We start from the raw sequence: 18,441 nt of genomic DNA, 5'->3' as shown, positions 1-18,441 counted from the left end.
GAACTGGCTGAACTTACTGAACCTTAGCAAACAAATAGCTCTATTAATTGAGTCAGCAAACGTCGATTTATTGGCGACTTGACTGCCGCTTAGAGCCTAAATTGAATGTGCAGGATTTAAAACCCATGGAAATTTGATCCTACCATTTTCATGACGTCTCATGTTTTATTATTTACATTTTATTTTAATTTTTTTATAAATTTTTTTCCTACTTATTGGTCGGAGGTCCATTCGGAAGCAATCTCTTTATCCGTCGAAGAGAGAGAGGGAGAACTTTCTCTACTTCTAGGAGTGTATCACTCTGGGTGGATAAATGACTTCTCTTTATATAAAGATAAGAGAAGGATTGTCTACATCTCACCTCCCCATGCACCACACTTGTGGTATTGGGTTTTGTTATTGTTGTTGTTGTTATTTGAACTAACCTTAGCAAACATAAAAACGTACATTTTTTTTTAAGTAGTAGATTTTCATGAATAACTTACAAAAATAGAAATTCAAATTTTTTTTTTTTTACACAAATGGTATATCCGAAGTTTCAAACTTCGGATTTGGTAAAACCGAAGTTTGGAACTTCGGTTTTCTCAATTTTTTCAGAACACAGCTGACATGGTCAAACGAATATGATATGTGGCAAAACCAAAGTTTGAAACTTCGGTTTTGATTCTTGAGCAGTTAATCATCGAATTTGTGAAATTGTCTCAATCATCAATTGATCCGTTTAAACTTCAATATCACTTGAAACGTTATCATAAAGCAGCGATTAACAGAGTACTTGCACAATTTTTGTGCAAAAACATCTCCAAATCAAAAATCTGATGAAGAACAGCTAGCAGCGGTTTCATCTTCATATTGAATTTGATAATGCAATTTAGATGATTTTAGACAACGATTTCTTCACAAAACCTGCTGCGAATTGATCACTAAACACTCGCGTTTCATCAAAATAGTCTGAATCCAAAGATAGAACTCGAATTCGATTCAAGATTCAAACAGTTGTCTTTTTCAACGAACTTTGACTTTGAAATTCGGATTTGATTCTTCAAATTATAAGCTATAACTTTGCAGACACGTCCGCATAAGGATTTAGAACAACTCCGCATTTCTAATTTTTATCAAATCATGCTAAGTTAATTCTGAGACCTCAATCGTTTGACTTTTCTCATAACAAAGGACTTGAGTCGAATTGCTCCAAGTCTGTTGATGTAAACTGGAATTGTCGATTGACGAAAGTTAGGATTAGCATATAGATCGTGAATCTAAGCTTGATTAATGTTGAGATTCATTAATGAAGATTTTCAAAATTTCAAACTTAGGTTTAGTGCAGGGATGGCAAATTTGAACATGTCAGCTTTGTTGGTCAAAAGGGTAAAAATCGATGTTTCAAACTTCGATTTCACAAAATCCGAAGTTTGAAACTTCGATTTTACAATTTGTGGAAAAATTATGTTTAATTTCTATTTTTGTAAGGTCTTCCACAAAATCTACTATTAAAAAAAATCTAAAAACGTACAAATACGTTAATGAACCAAATTACTAGAAGCTATTAGACCTACCATCTTCCTGTATTCTTCCTTACATTAGCAACCATGATAAAATTCCAAACGTAGAACTAACGACTCTCGCATATTTTCCTGTTGACTAGCCACTGAAAGAGGATAGCCTAATTCTAACCGCCTCCGCAACCATATTCACCTATCCTCATAAGTGTAACGACCCCAAATCCGTTTGCCAAAAACGAAGCACGTTTTTTTTATAAGTTAGGTCCCATTAAACCGTTCATAATACATACCACCTCCAAATCTGTTTTAACCAAAAACATAGTATCGTAATGATACATTTAACAATTTATAATGACCCTTGGTACACAAATTACACATTACAAAAGCATTTGTAATAATGACTCAATCACACGAAATACGGGTTAATACACAATAACCCAACCCGATACCATGAGCATAATCCCGGGGACTACCAAATCCCTAATCCGCGTCCAAATCTCCAAAAGCTACCCCATAGAGCCCAAACGCTCCTACGCATCTAGTCTAACAACTAACTAGCTTTACAATCACGATACCTGTAAAAATGTAAACTACGAGAGGGGTAAGCATAAAGCTTAGTGAATGCAATAATTATACACATACATATATAATTTACTTACTTGCAATCACTTACACAATTACCGCATACACGCTAGCAATTTAATTAGCATACCATCGCAAAGTATAACGCTAAATCTCCAATACTCAAGCTAGCACAACAATAGCATATATCCCGAATAATATAATATGCTAAATAATAAACAACACATAAAACATTGATGTTCAAAACATCCATTAGTATTCAATACTAGCCCCGCAAATGGTATCATCAACATCGAACTTAAATCCCATCCGCCCTACTTAATGTGTCACGACCCTACTTTTTTCGTTATCTTTTACCATTTATTATTTAATGTCCATTAATTGGTATTCGTACCACATCATTTCTATGATCTATATTATTATTTTAGTAATAATATATTAATTGTTATGTTTTAAATGAATATTTCTATTCATATTTTAAATTGTACGTTTCTACGTGTCGTGGATTTCTATCTGGCGAATCTTTTCGGTTTTCAAACCAACGGTCAGACTTTTGGGATTTTTAAATCCAAATTATTTTAAATATGATATTTTGATGTCATATGATTGTATATAGTGTTTACATATTTTATTTATCGCGTATACGTTATCTCTCCGAATAATTAATCGTGTAGTAGCGTTTTTGCGTTTCGGGCTTCGATCGGGCATTCGGGCCACAAGCAATTATACATTTTATCATCTTGGGCCATGAGAGGCCCACCCTATTGTGAAACTCGGCCGAACCCTCCCCATATCCCCTCCCATTTTTCATTTTGCATTTTACATCACATTTTAACATTTCAATTTCCAATTTCTAAACCTAGCATTTTATTTTCTCCTTCCCTTCCTACTTTCTCTTGGCTGATGCCTCCAACACCAAAAAACATCATCACCATCATCAATCAAAAATATTACTTGGATCAAGCAATTGTATCCGGATTCCTCTCGCTCTCCTCTACACGTTCATATCACTTGATTATCGATTAGGGTATAAACCCTAACCCTAGATTTTTGATTTTTATTTAATTTTTCTGTTTTTGATGATTATTATGATAGTATAGTACTTGTGGATTGTTGGATTAATGATTGTATGCATAGAATTACTCGTTATTACATGTTTTCAGTTTGTTTGATTTGGGACAGCGGACTATTTGATCATTTCAGTACACTTAACTGATGTTTTTGATAAATTAAAGTGTTTAGATGTTTTCCTCTCGTTAAGACATTGATTTTAGACTCCGGATTCATGTTATTTCGATTCCCGGAACTTAAGTTATGCATAAAATGGTGTTTTCATGGAATTAAAATATAAAAAAGAATGTGTTCAGGTTTGGTCCGACTTTGTGACCATTTTTGGAGTCTCTAGGGTGTACTAGTGTGTCAGGATTGATGATTGGATGAACATTCATGTTCGGGTCATCGAAATCCGAGCCACGGATCACCCGGTATGACTAAAACATGTTTTTGATCGGATTAAAGTCCGAAGTTGAATTATGGCTGTTGGTCATGACTTGGGGGCTATTCTTAGGGTGTTCTTGAGTGTACTAATATGTCGGGTGGTTTGGTTAGGCGAGGATATATATAAGACTCGTCAAAAACCGACACCCGGGACTCAAGTTATGACCCGGTGAACTTTTAATTAAAACTTATGGTTATGAAATGGAACTTATGATATAAAATAATGATTTTCATTATTATTAAATTACTTATGATATAAAAGTAATTATTTTAACTTAAAACTTATGATATATATATTTATTATATCATTTATTAATTACATTATGATTTAATTAAACATTTAATTAAACTTATGATTTATAATACTTTTATTATTAATGAGAAATACTTATGGTAAGTATTAAACTTATGTTATGAGATTATTATAATAAGACTTATAATAAAGAATAATTAATTATTTAATTATTATAAGGCTTAGTTATTATTTAATTATAATTTAATTATTTAATTATAATTTAATTATTAAATACTTATAATTTAATAATTATAATTAAAAACATATGATATGATTATTAATTCATTATTAATGAATAATACTTATGATATGATTAAAAACTTATTATTAATTAATAATACTTATATTATGATTAATATTTAATTAATTAATTAAATAACTATGTTATATTAATTATATCAATTAAACTTATGTTAACTTTAATAATTCAATTTAATTTAATTAAACTTATGATATGACATGATTATACATATATGACTTTAAATAACATTATAACTTATATTATTAACATAATTTACACTTTAAAATTCAAGGTTGACTAAGTTTGACCAAGGTCAACTTTTGAGTTGACTTTCGGTTGACTTTGACTTTCAGTTGACTTTTATTGACTTTCTAATTAAGGAAACTTTCCTAAGTTAAGAACTTTTCAAAAATAGCAACTTTCTAAATATGGAAACTCTCCAAAAATAGAAACTTTTCTAAAATAGAAACTTTTCTAAAATAGAAACTTTTCTAAAATAGAAACTTTCCAAAAATGGAAACCTGCTAAAAATAGAAACTTTCTAAAAATAGAAAGTATGTGTCCTTACGATGTTCTGATCAAACCGAAGCATACTGAGTGTTGTTCTATGTCTACTTACAACAAGTACTATAGATATCATACTAAGACTTGACCTAAGTTAGTTATTTATATCGACCTGCTTTATTTATAGGTCGACGTTGTGATCATTACTGATCACTTTACTTCGTACAGTTCACGTTTTGTGTGTTACTACTTCGTTTACGTTAAGGTGAGTTATAGTCCCGTTTTCATACTTTTTGAAGTATTTTTGGGATGTGATTACATGCATTTTGTTTTACGTTTAGACACAAGTGTCAATTAAATTTAAATTATTCATTATGAGTTGAACGAAAATATTCCCTAGTTTGGTAATTGTAATCACTGGTTTCTACTGGTGAACGCGAATCCTATGGATAGATCTATCGGGCTTGACAACCCCATTTCGAGCTAGTCGTGCTAGCAATTTATAATCGGAATGTATTAGTACTTCGTATTTATTTGAAGATACACCTGTTCAGTGTATATATTGTGTTTGGTGTAACATCCCGCGTTTTTCCGTTAAATTTAATTTTAACACCGTCTTTTTTTTTAAAACATAATCTTTCGTATTTAAATTAATTGTTTCCGTGAGTAACGTTCATTATATTCCCGCTATTTAATTTTGACATCACCCGTTTACTCGAGCGTTTTAAAAATATTCGTTTGGTTAATTCCCGCACCCGCTCTGAAACTTGAGGGACTAGTTCCGCCACTTGACCAAAGAGGTGGCTAGTAGTTGACTAGTCAACCACTCACCACCTCCACCCCTCATTCATCCATTTCTTCTTCTTTCTTTCTTTCTTTTTTTCTCTCAAGAACACAAACATAAATCATCATCTAAATTCGGATCGGGAAGCAAACTTCAAAACAAATTACATATTTGGAATCCTCTCTTCATCCTCTACAATTTGATACCAACTTCATCTCGTTTGGGTAACATTTCTAAAACTCTAGATTTCTCTAAATTCGTGTTTTTGATTTGAAATGGTGTTAGTTAGTGTCTATGGCTCAAGTCTAACATGAATATATGTTTGGTTTGCTCGATTTGTTGTTTTTGGAGTAACTAGCATGAACTTGAAATGGGTTTGCTTAATCCTTGATTTTGGATGAGTTAATGTTGTTAGATTGTTAAAGTGCATGTTTTAATTGTGTTACTAGTATCACTAGCTTCGTTTTGATGCGTAGGTTGATTAAGAAAACTTCAAAAACCCGATTAATGATTTTGTGATGTTTGACTAGGGTTTGATAGTTCTTGACATGAACTTTTGGATGCTTAAATGCCATGGAATGTTAATTGTTAGTGTTTAGTTGTAATGTATGCCTAATTACCTTCGAAACGGCATATCATATGTGTGAATTGGATTCCCGAAACTTAAAATGCAATTGATGAACTTGAAACTTTGAAAATGGACTTTTAAACGATCACTTGACGAGAAATCGGTTATGGAAAATGTTGTTTTTGTTTGATGATAAGTGCTTAGTTGTGTTCCTTGTCAAAAGAGCTTTCCAACGGTATAAGATACGTCTTCTAGTTGTTTACGGTTTGCGTTTTATGGTTGTTTGAAGTTTTGACCAAGACTTGAACATTTGAAACTGACCTGGTACCAGGCCACGGCCATTGTCGCGCCGCGGAGCAATTTGTCGCGCCGTGGCCCAAAGGGTGATTTTAGAACATGTTTTTCAAGCTTTCTGACCTTCAAAATAGGCATTTGTCGCGCCGCGGAGCAATTTGTCGCGCCGCGACAATTGCCTGTTTCATCCGAACTTCAGCAAACTTGTTTTGGCCATAACTTTTTGACCGTAACTCCGTTTTCGATGAATCAAATATCGTTGGAAACGTAATAAGATTTCCTTTCTAATGGTAAGGTTTTGAAATGTCAACTCAAACTTTATTACAATCGTTCTAACATGTTTTTATACTTGATTCTTGCATGAAACTTGACAACGTGATTCACATGCTATACTATTCGAGTCGTAACGAGCCATAGGACTAATTGAACACATTTCACCCGACCTTGTGTCGTAACCGGTTAATTGATACAATTTACTTGTTTAGGTCAAGGCTAAGCAACATTCATGCACACGTTTACTTTGTGAAGTACATTTATTACTCGTGCACTCGAGGTGAGATCATAGTCCCACTTTTTCAACAACTTTTTATACTTTTAAATCGTGGGCTGAGAAACATATACATTACATACTTATATACATTTCACATGTATATATACTTTTCATACTTTTATACTTTGAACACAATACGAATACAAGGATACAGACGAGTTAGAACAAAAGTCCTCAATCCAATTATCATTAGTTCCACTTGCAGGGTGTAAGTGTAAGCGAGTGATTATGTTGTGTGGCCATACGGGTTTAACGAACCCTCATTCAGACGGTTCGCTACCGTTAGTGGATGAAATATAATTTCAACGTGCATAGTGTATGTTCTAACACTATATTCAAAATTCAGAGGGAAGATTCAGTTAAGCTTTGGTAATTGGGTGCTCGCAATACAAACTACATTCTTCGGAATAAATACGATTTGGATAATCATCTATACAAACTATTGTGGTTCAAAGTATACTTTTACAAATACACTTATGATCTCACCAACGTTTTTCGTTGACAGTTTTCTATATGTTTCTCAGGTTCATACATGGCTACTTGATACATGCTTCCGCACACTTTGATTACTTGCTTGGGGTCAAGCATACATACATACATACACTCTGATTTCTTGCTTGGAATCAAGCATACATACATGCATACGCTAGTGATAGCACATTTGGATTCAAACATATTGTTTACCTTTTTGGATTCAAACCTTGGTCTACATATTTACGCTATTTATAGCAACTGTGATTTAAACTAATTATGTCGCTAAATATTTCATTCGTACTTTATAACTGTTGTAAACTTAAACTTGTTGTCGATCCGCTTGTTAAACTAAACTTTGCAAGTCTTGTACTTTTCAAATGAATGCGACATAATTTTGGTCAAACGAGTCTCATATAGGGACTACGACCACGCAACGGGACCTAAGTAGTCGGCGCCGTCAATGACGATTTGGTCGGGTCGCTACAGATGGTATCAGAGCGTTGGTTGTAGGGAACTAGGACGTGCATTAGTGTGTCTAACAGAGTCGTTAGGACGCATTAGTGAGTCTAGACTACAACCGGATAGTTAGCATTTGCATTCTGACATACATTTGCTATAGATAGCACTTACTTGACTACTTGTGCATTATACTTGAATCATTCTTAGGCAAACTTTTTAATGGTACCCAACCTTCATCCTACGAACTCGTATTCCGCCACTTTTTGGTAACACACGTGAATTCAAGATTCATACGCGTACGGATGACCGCGACTTCGTTAGCTACTCTAGCTCGGGAACTCAAATTCTTTGGTTGTTATCCACCCCGTCTTAGCTTACTATCCATGAGTATTGTAAAGTCACTGTCACTACTCTAGGTGAGTATCGTCATCACTATTTATCGCTACGGTTGCGTACTACTCGCTATCATGACTCGTTACTCTTTTCATACCTAACTACTTTATTGTCTGATTCGAACCGCATTGACGTGAACAATCACTTATACACTTCCCTCGGGGAACGCATCTTTAGAGTTGCACTAATTCTTTCGATTCAATACGAATCATGTTTGAGACGTCGTTACATTTTGTTCATTTTAGATTTTCACGATGACACGAACTTGAACTCATGGAGTGATGTGGGAATGGAAGTATGATTTGGCGTAATATAACGACACTCGATCAACGTAGTTATATTACGGTAAGACATACCAAAGTTCTAGTGACGCGTGATGGTGGTTAGACTCGATCAACCTAAACACCACCATGTGCCATGTACATGACTTCATCCTTTCATGTTTGGACATCCGAAAACTCCGAGAATATTGATAACAACCATACCGGGGACACCCCTTCGACTTTTGTCGAACTATACTTATGCTTCCGAATGAATTACCGATTCCTCTCGACTTCAACCGTATGTTACACGTGTATATTATCTCGTCCTCGCACAGTCTTATTGACTAATTACGATTTACTCGTTATGCTCGCACCGAGGCGGAAACTTCTTTTGCATCACCCTCGTACTTCCGGTTCAGGAGGTCCTTATTCTAAATTCCCAATGGAGAGAGACTCTCCACGTTATACTAGTATTCACCTCGAGGGTGAATAGTTCCGACGAACGTTTTTGGAAACCGATAAATCTTCCGCGACGCGAATTTTCTTGAGAAACTTGTCCTAGCTAACGTTTTCAATTCCTAGCAAACTTGTTCAATATGCCTTAGGGAAATATACCCCGTTTCGGATCGAGATCCTCGTTTCACTTCTAGATTTTGGAGTGCCTTACAAAAAGCCTCGGGACCGCGTTTAGACATGAGTACCGCGTACCATCCACAACCCGACGGACCGAACAAACATACGATTTAAGTCTTGAAAACCATAATACGAATTTGTATTACCAACTTCAAATTTACTTGAGAAAAGTATTTTCCTTTAACCGAATCCTCGTACTACAATGATTTTCATTCGAGTTTTAACGTCACTCCTTTTGAAACCACATGTGACCGGAAACGTCATTCTCCTTTTGTCGAACCAAGTAAACGATGACCAATTCACCGGGACCGGGATTATGCATGAGCAACCGAGAAAACTTATCCATATCCAAGAAAGACCCAACACGACTCGTTGTCGCCAAATGAGCTACGCCGATTTAGACGTAAACATTTCAAATTCCACGTGGGAAACCGCGTCACGTTAAGAGTCGCACCTTGGAAAGGTGCAATCCGTTTCGGGAAAACGTAGGAAGCTAAATCCGCGATATTTTGACCCTTTAAATTCTTGGGGTGTTTTGGACCCGTCGCTAGCCGTTTAGACTTTTCCGACTCATTTTGGGTCTCCGTTTATCCTACATTCGATGTATCAACTCAAAGACGTGTTTTGCGAAACAAGAACTTGTTATCTCCTTTGATGAACTCACTATCGACGATAAACCTCACTTCCTAGGAGGACCGGTTGAAACCATGAATCATGGAAGCCAAACCTTAAAACAACATATGATCCCGACCGTCAAAATTCGTGGAAATACTCAAGGACGTACCTTCACTTATTCGTAGAATTTACAACGCAAGATCTCGAGTAAGATTCAACAACTACTACTTCCAACTAAATTTCGGGACGAAATTTCTTTTGAGGTGTGGATAATGTAACATCCCGCGTTTTTCCGTTAAATTTAATTTTAACACCGTCTTTTTTTTTAAAACATAATCTTTCGTATTTAAATTAATTGTTTCCGTGAGTAACGTTCATTATATTCCCGCTATTTAATTTTGACATCACCCGTTTACTCGAGCGTTTTAAAAATATTCGTTTGGTTAATTCCCGCACCCGCTCTGAAACTTGAGGGACTAGTTCCGCCACTTGACCAAAGAGGTGGCTAGTAGTTGACTAGTCAACCACTCACCACCTCCACCCCTCATTCATCCATTTCTTCTTCTTTCTTTCTTTCTTTTTTTCTCTCAAGAACACAAACATAAATCATCATCTAAATTCGGATCGGGAAGCAAACTTCAAAACAAATTACATATTTGGAATCCTCTCTTCATCCTCTACAATTTGATACCAACTTCATCTCGTTTGGGTAACATTTCTAAAACTCTAGATTTCTCTAAATTCGTGTTTTTGATTTGAAATGGTGTTAGTTAGTGTCTATGGCTCAAGTCTAACATGAATATATGTTTGGTTTGCTCGATTTGTTGTTTTTGGAGTAACTAGCATGAACTTGAAATGGGTTTGCTTAATCCTTGATTTTGGATGAGTTAATGTTGTTAGATTGTTAAAGTGCATGTTTTAATTGTGTTACTAGTATCACTAGCTTCGTTTTGATGCGTAGGTTGATTAAGAAAACTTCAAAAACCCGATTAATGATTTTGTGATGTTTGACTAGGGTTTGATAGTTCTTGACATGAACTTTTGGATGCTTAAATGCCATGGAATGTTAATTGTTAGTGTTTAGTTGTAATGTATGCCTAATTACCTTCGAAACGGCATATCATATGTGTGAATTGGATTCCCGAAACTTAAAATGCAATTGATGAACTTGAAACTTTGAAAATGGACTTTTAAACGATCACTTGACGAGAAATCGGTTATGGAAAATGTTGTTTTTGTTTGATGATAAGTGCTTAGTTGTGTTCCTTGTCAAAAGAGCTTTCCAACGGTATAAGATACGTCTTCTAGTTGTTTACGGTTTGCGTTTTATGGTTGTTTGAAGTTTTGACCAAGACTTGAACATTTGAAACTGACCTGGTACCAGGCCACGGCCATTGTCGCGCCGCGGAGCAATTTGTCGCGCCGTGGCCCAAAGGGTGATTTTAGAACATGTTTTTCAAGCTTTCTGACCTTCAAAATAGGCATTTGTCGCGCCGCGGACCAATTTGTCGCGCCGCGACAATTGCCTGTTTCATCCGAACTTCAGCAAACTTGTTTTGGCCATAACTTTTTGACCGTAACTCCGTTTTCGATGAATCAAATATCGTTGGAAACGTAATAAGATTTCCTTTCTAATGGTAAGGTTTTGAAATGTCAACTCAAACTTTATTACAATCGTTCTAACATGTTTTTATACTTGATTCTTGCATGAAACTTGACAACGTGATTCACATGCTATACTATTCGAGTCGTAACGAGCCATAGGACTAATTGAACACATTTCACCCGACCTTGTGTCGTAACCGGTTAATTGATACAATTTACTTGTTTAGGTCAAGGCTAAGCAACATTCATGCACACGTTTACTTTGTGAAGTACATTTATTACTCGTGCACTCGAGGTGAGATCATAGTCCCACTTTTTCAACAACTTTTTATACTTTTAAATCGTGGGCTGAGAAACATATACATTACATACTTATATACATTTCACATGTATATATACTTTTCATACTTTTATACTTTGAACACAATACGAATACAAGGATACAGACGAGTTAGAACAAAAGTCCTCAATCCAATTATCATTAGTTCCACTTGCAGGGTGTAAGTGTAAGCGAGTGATTATGTTGTGTGGCCATACGGGTTTAACGAACCCTCATTCAGACGGTTCGCTACCGTTAGTGGATGAAATATAATTTCAACGTGCATAGTGTATGTTCTAACACTATATTCAAAATTCAGAGGGAAGATTCAGTTAAGCTTTGGTAATTGGGTGCTCGCAATACAAACTACATTCTTCGGAATAAATACGATTTGGATAATCATCTATACAAACTATTGTGGTTCAAAGTATACTTTTACAAATACACTTATGATCTCACCAACGTTTTTCGTTGACAGTTTTCTATATGTTTCTCAGGTTCATACATGGCTACTTGATACATGCTTCCGCACACTTTGATTACTTGCTTGGGGTCAAGCATACATACATACATACACTCTGATTTCTTGCTTGGAATCAAGCATACATACATGCATACGCTAGTGATAGCACATTTGGATTCAAACATATTGTTTACCTTTTTGGATTCAAACCTTGGTCTACATATTTACGCTATTTATAGCAACTGTGATTTAAACTAATTATGTCGCTAAATATTTCATTCGTACTTTATAACTGTTGTAAACTTAAACTTGTTGTCGATCCGCTTGTTAAACTAAACTTTGCAAGTCTTGTACTTTTCAAATGAATGCGACATAATTTTGGTCAAACGAGTCTCATATAGGGACTACGACCACGCAACGGGACCTAAGTAGTCGGCGCCGTCAATGACGATTTGGTCGGGTCGCTACATTTGGTAAGGGTATGGAAATGGTTAAGTGGTTACCAGGTGATTTGTAGTGACTCAAACTTTTCCATGATTATATATTAAATGAAAACTATATTTACATGATTAAATGTTTCCAACATGTTAAGCAATCAAAGTTGTTAAGACTTGATTATTTGAAATGAGTTTCATATAGACAATTGACCACCCAAGTTGACCGGCGATTCACGAACATTAAAACTTGTAAAAACCGACATGATATATATATATATATATATATATATATATATATATATATATATATATATATATATATATATAACATGTTATTATGATGAGTAAGTATCTCACCAAGTACATTAACAATGAGTAAGATACATAAAATGAAAGTAGTAAATTAAGAAAACGCGAAACGATATATATAACGACTATCGTTATAACAACGTCTTACTAAATACATATGTATCATGATAAGATATTAATACACTATGTTTAACATGATAAAATGATAATTAAATATATCATTAAGTGTACTAACAAATGAACTACATATGTAAAACAAGACTACTAACATAAGGATTTCGAAACAAGCTATATATGTAACGATTATAGTTGTAATGACGTGTTAATATATATATATATATATATATATATATATATATATATATATATATATATATATATATATATATATATATATATATATATATATATATATATATATATATATCGTATTAAGATATATTCATACACCATGTTATCATGATAATATGATAATTTAACATCTCATTAGATATAATAAACAATGGGTTAACTACATTATATGAGATCGTTAACTTAAAGGTTTCAAAACAACACTTACATATAACGACTAACGATGACTTAACGACTCAGTTAAAATGTATATACATGTATTGTATTAAGATGTATTAATAAACTTTTGAAAGGCTTAAGTACATATATCAAAATACTTATACTTAACAAAAATGGTTACACTTACATTCTCATTCGTTTTCATCAACAATTTTACTCGTATGCACCCGTATTCGTACTCGTACAATACACAGCTTTTGGATGTATTTACTATTGGTATATACACTCCAATGATCAGCTCTTAGCAGCCTTTGTGAGTCACCTAACCATGTGGGAGCCATCATTTGGCAACTAGCATGACTTATGAGCAAGGAAACAAAAACAAGAACTCCTTTTAACCCCACTCACCACTCACCACTCACCATTCACTTCATTTCATTTCCAATTCTCTTTCTAATTCTCTCTCAACACACACACACTTATGAACGAATTTTTCCAGTAACTAATCATCATTTTCATCAAAAATTACTTCAAGAATCAAGCTATAATCATCATAGGAAGAACACTTCAAGAACACTTCGAAAATCCTTTCAAGTTTGCTAGTTTACTTTCAATCTTGCAAATCCATTTCAAGTGATCATCTAACCTCAAGAAATCTTTGTTATTTACAGTAGGTTATCATTCTAATTCAAGGTAATATTCATATTCAAACTTTGATTCAATTTCCATAACTGTAACTATCTTAATTCGAGTAGAAATCTTACTTGAACTTGTTTTTGTGTCATGATTCTACTTCAAGAACTTCCAAGCCATCAAAGATCCATTCAAGCTCAAGATTATTTCTTGTCATTTATAGTAGGTTTACCTACTATACTTGAGGTAGTAATGATGTTCATAACATCATTCGATTCATATATATATATAACTGTAGTGACCCAAACTTTTCCATGTTTATATATATTAATTGAGATTGATATTTACATGAGTAAATGTTTCCAATGTGTTAAGCAATCAAATTTGTTAATACTTGATTAAATGAAATAAGTTTCATATAGACAATTGATCACCCAAGTTGACCGGCGATTCACGAACGTTACAAAATTGTAAAAACTACATGTTGTGGTATATATAGACATATATATATGGTTGACATAAGATTATGATGAGTAAGTATCTCACTAAGTATATTAACAATGTGTAATATACATAAGAAATGAGATTACAAAGTTAAGAAACTCGAATTGATATATATAACGATTATCGTTATGATAACGTCTACTAAATACATATGTATCATATTAAGATATTGATACACTATATTTAACATGATAAAATGATATTTAAATATATCATTAAGTGTGTTAACAATGAACTACATATGTAAAAACAAGACTACTAACTCAAGAATTACGAAACGAGACTTATATGTAACAATTATCGTTGTAACGATATTTTAATGTATATATCATATTAAGAGATATTCATACATCATAATATCATGATAATATAATAATTTAACATCTCATTTGATATAATAAACATTGGGTTAACAACATTAATTGAGATCGTTAACTTAAAGGTTTCAAAACAACACTTACATGTAACGACTAACGATGACTTAATGACTCGGTTAAAATATATATACATGTAGTGTTATAATATGTATTCATACACTTTTTAAAGACTTCAAGACACTTATCAAAATACTTCTACTTAACAAAAACGCTTACAATTACATCCTCGTTCAGTTTCATCAACAATTCTACTCGTATGCACCCGTATTTGTACTCGTACAATACACAGCTTTTAGATGTATGTACTATTGGTATATACACTCCAATAATCAGCTCATAGTAGCCCAGGTGAGTCACCTAACACATGTGGTAACCATCATTTGGCAACTAGCATGAAATATCTCATAAAATTACAAAAATATGAGTAATCATTCATGACTTATTTACATGAAAACAAAATTACATATCCTTTATATCTAATCCATATACCAACGACCAAAAACACCTACAAACACTTTCATTCTTCAATTTTATTCATCTAATTGATCTCTCTCAAGTTCCATCTTCAAGTTCTAAGTGTTCTTCATAAATTCCATAAGTATAGTTTCATAAAAATCAAGAATACTTCCAAGTTTGCAAGTCTACTTCCAAGCTTTCTAATCCATTCCAAGTAATCATCTAAGATCAAGGAACCTTTGTTATTTACAGTAGGTTATCTTTCTAATTCAAAGTAATATTCATATTCAAACTTTGATTCAATTTCTACAACTATAACAATCTTATTTCGAGTGAAAATCTTACTTGAACTGTTTTCGTGTCATGATTCTGCTTCAAGAACTTTCAAGCCATCCAAGGATCCTTTGAAGCTAGATCCATTTTTCTCATTTCCAGTAGCTTTATCCAGAAAACTTGAGTAGTAATGATGTTCATAACATCATTCGATTCATACATATAAAGCTATCTTATTCGAAGGTTTAAACTTGTAATCACTAGAACATAGTTTAGTTAATTCTAAACTTGTTCGCAAACAAAAGTTAATCCTTCTAACTTAACTTTTAAAATTAACTAAACACATGTTCTATATCTATATGATATGCCAACTTAATGATTTAAAACCTGGAAACACGATGAACATTATAAAATCGGATATACGCCGTTGTAGTAACACCGCGGGCTGTTTTGGGTTAGTTAATTAAAAACTATGATAAACTTTGATTTAAAATTTGTTGTTCTGGTAAAATGATTTTTCTTATGAACATGAAACTATATCCAAAAATCATGGTTAAACTCAAAGTGGAAGTATGTTTTCCAAAATGGTCATCTAGACGTCGTTCTTTCGACTGAAATGACTACCTTTACAAAAATGACTTGTAACCTATAATTCCGACTATAAACTTATACTTTTTCTGTATAAATTCATAAACTTAAGTTCAATATGAAACCATAGCAATTTTATTCACTCAAAACGGATTTAAAATGAAGAAGTTATGGGTAAAACAAGATTGGATATTTTTGATCTTTTTAACTACGGGAAATGTTTAACAAATCTATACAAATCATATCCTAGCTAACTTATATTGCATTATACATGTATATTATGTAATCTTGGGATACCATAGACACGTATGCAAATGTTTTGACATATCATATCGACCCATGTATATATATTATTTGGAACAACCATAGACACTCTATATGCAGTAATGTTGGAGTTAGCTATACAGGGTTGAGGTTGATTCCAAAAATATATATACTTTAAGTTGTGATCTAGCCTGAGACGTGTATACACTGTGTCGTGGATTGATTCAAGATAATATATATATCGATTTATTTCTGTACATCTAACTGTGGACAACTAGTTGTAGGTTACTAACGAGGACAGCTGACTTAATACACTCAAATCTTTAAAACATAATAAAAATGGTTATAATTATATTTTGATCATACTTTGATATATATGTACATATTTGTATAGGTTCGTGAATCGATCCGTGGCCAAGTCTTATTTCCGAGGAAGGAAATATCTGTGAAAGTGAGTTATAGTCCCACTTTTAAAATCTAATATTTTTGGGATGAGAATACATGCAGGTTTTATAAATGATTTACAAAATAGACACAAGTATGTGAAACTACATTCTATGGTTGAATTATCGAAATCGAATATGCCCCTTTTTATTAAGTATGGTAATCTAAGAATTAGGGAACAGACACCCTAATTGATGCGAATCCTAAAGATAGATCTATTGGGCCTAACAAACCTCATCCAAAGTACCGGATGCTTTAGTACTTCAAAATTTATATCATATCCAAAGGGTGTCCCGGAATGATGGGGATATTCTTATATATGCATCTTGTTAATGTCGGTTACCAGGTGTTCACCATATGAATGATTTTTATCTCTATGTATGGGATGTGTATTGAAATATGAAATCTTGTGGTCTATTGTTACGATTTGATATATATATATGTTAAACCTATAACTCACCAACATTTTTGTTGACGTTTAAAGCATGTTTATTCTCAGGTGAATACTAAGAGCTTCCGTTGTTGCATACTAAAATAAGGACAAGATTTGGAGTCCATGTTTGTATGATATTGTGTAAAAACTGCATTCAAGAAACATAGGTCGATGTAATATATTTCTATTGTAAACCATTATGTAATGGTCGTGTGTAAACAATATATTTTAGATTATCATTATTTGATAATCTACGTAATGTTTTTAAAACCTTTATTGATAAAATAAAGGTTATGGTTGTTTTAAAAATGAATGCAGTCTTTGAAAAACGTCTCATATAGAGGTCAAAACCTTGCAACGAAATCAATTAAAATAGAACGTTTATAATCAATATGAACAGGACATTTCAATAACCAACTTATTCGAAGATTTAAACTTGTAATCACTAGAACATAGTTTAGTTAATTCTAAACTTGTTCGCAAACAAAGTTAATCCTTCTAACTTAACTTTTAAAATCAGTTAAACACATGTTCTATATCTATATGATATGCTAACTTAATGATTTAAAACCTGGAAACACGAAGAACACCATAAAACCGGATATACGCCGTCATAGTGAAACCGGGGGCTATTTTGGTATGGATAATTAAAAACTATGTTGAACTTTGATTTAAAAGCTGTTATTTTGGGAAAATGATTTTTATTATAAACATGAAACCATATCCAAAAATCATGGCTAAACTCAAAGTGGAAGTATGTTTTTCAAAATGGTCATCTAGACGTCGTTCTTTCGACTGAAATGACTACCTCTACAAAAATGATTTGTAACCTGTAATTCCGACTATAAACCTATACTTTTTCTATTCAGTTTCATAAACTAGAGTTTAATATGAAACCATAGCAATTTGAATCACTCAAAACGAATTTAAAACGAAGAAGTTATGGGTAAAACAAGATTGGATAATTTTTGCTTGTTATAGCTACGTGAAACTTGTAACAAACTTATACAAATCGTAACTTAACCAACTTATATTGTATTATAACATATATTATGTAATCTTGAGATACCATAGACACGTATACAATGTTTTGACATATCATATCGACCCATCTATATAATATATTTTAGAACAACCATAGACACTCTATATGCAGTAATACTTGAGTTAGC

Source organism: Rutidosis leptorrhynchoides, chromosome 1, assembly GCF_046630445.1.
Source record: "Rutidosis leptorrhynchoides isolate AG116_Rl617_1_P2 chromosome 1, CSIRO_AGI_Rlap_v1, whole genome shotgun sequence".
NCBI lineage: Eukaryota > Viridiplantae > Streptophyta > Magnoliopsida > Asterales > Asteraceae > Rutidosis > Rutidosis leptorrhynchoides.
Note: the sequence above shows the minus strand (reverse complement) of the source record.